Source organism: Pongo pygmaeus, chromosome 4 (assembly GCF_028885625.2).
Source record: "Pongo pygmaeus isolate AG05252 chromosome 4, NHGRI_mPonPyg2-v2.0_pri, whole genome shotgun sequence".
Classification (NCBI taxonomy): Eukaryota; Metazoa; Chordata; class Mammalia; order Primates; family Hominidae; genus Pongo; species Pongo pygmaeus.
The window spans coordinates 82,777,701-82,783,853 of NC_072377.2; the positions used below are offsets into that span (position 1 = coordinate 82,777,701).

At 40.6% G+C, this 6,153-nt stretch overlaps 1 protein-coding gene across 1 annotated transcript in view; it reads right to left on the reverse strand.

Annotated features, from left to right (window-relative positions):
* Positions 1-6,153, reverse strand: part of DMGDH (dimethylglycine dehydrogenase) — a 122,604-nt gene that overhangs the window by 106,949 nt on the left and 9,502 nt on the right. The window lies entirely within an intron of this gene.

Consider the following 6,153-nt stretch of genomic DNA (forward strand, 5'->3'; position numbering starts at 1 on the left):
AATGTCTGATAATAAAATGTTAACTTGTCTTCCAGATTTACTAGACTGATATTTATTCAAATATATGAAATAATGTATGTGAAAAGTTATCCATTCTGGCTTTTTTTGAAGTAGCAGAACATGAAAATAAAGTTACTGTCCATCAATAAGAACAGGTCAAATAAATCCTGGTATATCTATACAATGTACTGGTATAGATCTATGATCCCAGCACTTTGGGAGGCCAAGGTAGGCAGATCGCTTGATCCCAGGAGTTCAAGACCAGCCTGGGCAGGACACTGGGAGACCCCGTCTCTACAGAAAATATAAAAATTAGCTGGGCATGGTGATGTGCACCTGTAGTCTCAGCTACTTGTGAGGCTCAGGTGGGAGGATCACTTGAGCCCAGGAGGTCAAGGCTGCCATGAGCTGAGATCACACCACTGCACTCCAGCCTGGGTGACAGGGCCAAACTCTGTCTCCAAAAAACAAAAAAACAATATGGGACAAGGGGCAGTGGCTCATGCCTGTAATCCCAGTACTTTGAGAGGCCAAGGCAGGAGGATCATATCAGGCCAGGAATTCCAGTCCATCCTGGGCAATGTAGGGAGACCCCGTCTCTACAAAAAAAAAAAAAAAATTAGCCAGATGCAGTGGCACACACCTATAATCATAGCTACCTGAGAGACAGGCAGGAGGATTGTTTGAGCCCAGGAGTTTGAGGCTGCAGTGAGCTATGATTGCACCACTGCACTGCAGCCTGAGTGACAGATCTGAACACTGCCTCTTAAAAAAAAAAAAAAATGGAGACTGTTTTTAGTGTATTACCACTTGGTTCAATGGGGGCAGTATTTATACATATTTCTTGTACATACATTTCTGACTGAACATGAAAGAACTGAAACTTGGTCGACTGGGGGAATTGGATGCTTGAGGGACAGGACACCCTTTTTTAACTTTCGAATTTTGAGCCACATGACTGTTTTACTGATTTTACTTAATTAATTAAAATTAATTAATTAAAATGAGATTAACTTTTTAAAAATGAATCTTGTATACATTATGCAACGCTCCTCTAACAGCCACTTAAAAATAAAATGAAACTGGCAATATAAAATAGTGTTTTAATTTTTCCTTTTTATTGTTTATTCTAGATCATGATTGTATAGTTCATCTCATTAACAATTAATGACCTTTGAAACATTGGGTTATATAGATATATCTGAATTTATTCATATATATCTGAATTTATTTTTCAAAATGGATTACCTTTATAATAAAGAAACTATTGGAATTAACACTGTCTACCTAAATAGTTGCTTACCACAAGTGAAATGACTGTATTCAAAATCTAGACTGCTTTGTGTTAGTTTTTTTAGTTTATTTAATTTAATTGGGCCTTTCCTGGAATTCATAAAATGTCAAGAAGCTGTTTCACGTCATTTTTGTTTTTACTTTTAAATTTGTATTGGGGTATAAGATACACACAAAAAAGTATACAAGTTGCAAATGTACAGCTTGATGAATGTTCATAAGCTGAACACTGTCATGTACACAGCAGTAAGATCAAGAAATAGAACATTACCAGCACCTCATTTCCTTCTTTTCACTCTCTTCTTCCCTGGGATAATCAATATTGAGACTTCTGAGAGCATAGCTTTGTACTGCCTGCTTTTTACCTCATACAAATGTAATTTTACAGTATTGCCCTTTTGTGTCTGTCTTCTTTTAGTGAATACTACATTTGTGAGATTCATCCATATTGTAGTTATATATCATTCATTCTCATTGCATATAGCATTCCATTGTGTGAATATGCCACAACTTAGTTACCTATTCTATTACTGATGGCTATTTGCGTAGTTCCCAGTCTTGGCCATTTATGAATGAGCCGCTTTGAACATTCTTATGCATGTTTTTCAGGGGGAGCATTTGCATACATTATCCCCCCAGGAGTGGAATCATTTGATACAGATATGTGAAGCTCTCATAGATGCTGCCAAACATTTTTTTTCTAAACAGTTGTACCAATTTACACTGCTATCAGCACTAATGAGAGTCCAGTTGCTCCCCATCCTCCCCCCAAATTTAATATTTTTTGTTTTAGTTATTCTGGTGGGTGTGTAGGGTATCACTGGAAGCTGGTTTTTGGAAATTCTAACTTTTTTCAAAAATTCTTTAAGCTGGATAGGTTATAAATACCAAATAAGTTGAAGCTGAGAAAATGCAAGTTAAAGAGAACCCTACTTTTATGTATATCCTTATTTAATACTTGGGGGTTCTTATTATATGCATGTATTAACTTGAAAAAATAAATATATGTTCCTCTATTCTTGAAGTTCAGAAGCTGTTGAGTGATGACCATTTTGCTAGTCAGAAATGTGTCACTACTTTTCTAAGTCAACAGGGGGCCATGTACTGATAATAATCTCAAAGTAGACTAAAGTCATGTACTAGTTTACCCCCAAAGAAATGCTTTACATAGGCAAAGATTTCCAGCATCAGCACCAGCTAAAGCCCTCACTAAATCCTCTTCAGATGCAGCTGACTAGTACAGTTATGTGCAAACCATCAAGAAGTGGAAATGAGAAAACAGCATGTTTTGTGTGAGAAAAAAAAGGGGTGGCAGGGGGTGGATTCCAACCTGGTAGTGAATTTCCTGTCACATGTAAACTCCTCAGTGTGGTGCTGGTGTCCAAGCTCCCCCAGGTTAGAATCCACATCTCATCCCACTATAACCAGCTATCCCCTATAACCAGCTATCCCTTGAGTTGCTGTTGATCTTTCTGTTGCCATCTCTCCCTTCTCACACCACACACCCACGAGGCTGCTGTGTATTTCATTCTTCTGCAGGGTTGAGACCAAGTCACAGGGCTGTCCCTGGGGTATGACTACCCAGATCAGGAGCTACATACTGGAGCTGATGGACCACTTAAACATCATGTACCAGATGCCTGGTACATGCCTATAGCATCCACTCCAACCCTTTCCTATTAAAACAGAGAAAGATGAACTAAGACATCTATTAGCAGCTCACAAAGATGACAGAAATTAAGATTTGAATGGCTATTCCAAGAACTTAGTGCTTCTGTTTTCCAATGCCTATCAAAAACAACAATATTTCAGAATGACTAGGCAACCCAAGGGTTACACACAGTGCAGAAGTCATGGGGTATTCGGTGGGGGAGCCTGGACAGGACAGACTGTTTTCTGTCAGTCACTAACTGTATGTCCAGTGAATTGGAACTTCTTCTGACCAGGAGAAGGGACCTCTGGGTTGGGAATGTCCATGAGTCAGATGAGGTTATAAAGAGTTTGGGGAGCTTTTGAGAAGAACGATCTACTGAAAAGAAAGCATAGAGTAACTCTAAAGAGTGTGATCTCTAGCTTCATTCGGCCCAGATGACGTCCTCTCTCAGCTCTGTGCTTACTATTGACATGATCTTGGGAAAGTTCTCATTTGGCCTCTGTGGGCCTCAGCACTCTCATCAGTAAAATCGGCCTGGTGAAATCCCTACCTCACAGGGCTATTGTGAGGATTACTAATGCTTACAAAGCACTTAGCACAGCTAACTCCACATAAGAAGTGCTCATAAAGTTATAGTTATCTGCTTTTTTAAAAAAAAAAAAAAAAGCCACAAAAGGGCATGTGACAGGCTAATCATCCTGTTAGAAAGCATTCGAGGAAAAGCAGAAGAGAGGAAATTTCAGAGCTAGAAAGGGAACTCAGGATGCAATTACCATGCTGAGAGGATAGTTCTGGGAAACTGGGGGTGTCCAGAATGAACAGGAATATCAGCTGGAGGACTCCTCTGTGGAAAGCCAGGAGATGCTGGAGACGCTGGACATGCTGGCTAATCTACAAGCCCTGAGGGAAGCATTTTCACCAGTGGTGGAAGGAAGCCCTGAGACATCAAGCAAAAACAAAAAGCTCAGCTGTTTCTCTAAGAACTAGGAAATTAAAGGCAAAAACTCAAGCATGGGCAGAAGTTGGAGGCACCAGCAGGAGCCACAGGCACAGTCAGAGCCGGGCTCAGGAAGGGCTCACTGACAGCAAGGGAAAGGCAATGAAAGCACCCCGGGAAGAGGCTGTTTTGTGCTCTAAGTTTATGCCAAGCCAAATGCAAAGACGAATCTGAAAAGTCACCCAGCTTCAACTTCTAATTTTCCATGTGAAGAAACCAAGACCTTTTAAAGAGGCGTAATTGCGCAATGGTTGGCTATGCATGAGAGTGTTGGGACAAAGGCATGTGTATGGCCACTGCAATAGACAGGGTGCTGGACAGGACAGGTAAATTGAGGAAAACCTGTGCACCTGGAGAAGAGAGCTTTAGAAGGAAAATCCACCCCATCAACCTTTTAGTATCGTCATCCTGGCAAGAAAAAATAACGGGGGTTAGTGGCAGTAGGAAAATGTAAGGCAAATGAAATCTTCGGTTTGGGGGCTACTTGGGGGAACATGTATTTTATAACCCCAAATATACCTTCTATTTATAGCAGAAGTTGAAAGCCCAAATGCCTTTAAGGTAAGGTAAATATGTGAACCAGAAGAGTGCAGGGCAGCTGGGTGTGGTACAGACCAGCAAATGGGAAGGGTGGAAGCGCCACATAAAGGAATTCACATTCAATTTTTTAAAAACACTGGCCTTGCCAAAGGAAACGCAGAAGCTGGCTCCATTTCCACATCAGCAGTTTGCAAACACTGTTCTGTACAGTGTTAAAATGTAAAACCACCATTAAACACTGTGTTAAAACATCATTAAACATCATGCTAAAATATAAAACATCATTAAACAGTGTTAAAATATCTTCAATGGTTTAAGGCTAAATGAAACATATTTAAGTCTAAAAAGGCCTGTGAAAAGTCAGTTTCATTTTAAAGGAGATCCCAATTGAGTGGGAAATGAAAAGTCCTGACATTTTTCCATCTACATATTGGTAAAACGAACATTTTAGCACTTATTTGAGATGGTTTCTATCTCCTCCTTGAAAAAAAAAAGGGGGGAGACGATATCCCCTTTACTTCTAGCACCAAGCATAGGGTTTAAAACATTGTATTAGTGGTACCTAAATGTTTATTGAGTGAATAAATAGGATTTTAAATAGAACAAAGTACTGGTCGGAGACAGAACAATAACCGAGCCTCTTTTGAGGTTGTAAAATGAAGGGGGTGGATCTCCAGCTCTGAGTCTCCTCTTCTTCTTTGGGATTTATTTTTAACCCCCAACATCTTTGTACACAGCCATGAACTTCAGTCTTATGACCTCCCTCACTTGGTTGACTCCAGTAGAGAGTCAACAGTTTATTGCAGAACTCACTTCCTGCCAGGTGCAGTGGCTCACGCCTGTAATCCCAGCACTTTGGAAGCCCAAGGCAGCTGGATCACCTGAGGTCAGGAGTTCAAGACCAGCCTCTCCAACATGGTGAAACCCTGTCTCTACCAAAAAATACAAAAGTTAGCCGGGCGTGGTGGCGCCAGCCTGTAATCCCAGTACTCAGGATGCTGAGGCAGGAGAATCACTTGAACCTGGGAGGCAGAGGTTGCAGTGAGCTGAGATTGCACCACTGCACTCCAGCCTGGGCGAAAGAGTGAGACTCTGTCTCAAAAAAAAACAAACAAGCAAAAAACCTCACTTCCTAAGTGGTATCCAAGCAGACTTAGTTCTCTGGGACTGGGGCAAAGGAACTTCAGGGAGCATGCTGATGATCCCTCTAACTCCCTAACTTCGTGGTTCTTGAGAACAAAGAGGGGACACCCACCTCACAGAGTTATGTGGGGTAAATAATGTTGTGTAAGTAAAAGGCTTAGTGCCTTTTACATACATGGTGGATATTATCATCTATTATGGAAATAGGAGGTGAATAATTTTTTAAATGGACCTAATTGGGGGTAGGGGCGTGGGATAGTTAGGACAACAAATTGAGAGGCCCAGGAAAAACAAAAATATTTTGACTGCACCTATAAATCATTCTGGAAAAGCTGGGAGTCGATAATTTTTTTAAAAAACGAAAATTCCCTATGTTCAAGTACAAATCCTTTTATATACATCTATACACTTAGGTATGCATAAAATTCCTCTGGAAGAATGGTTAACAGGCAATAGTGGTTACCTCCAGGGAGGGGACTTGATCTGCAACAGCAGCTGGGGAAAAGCTTCTAAATTTTTTTTGCCA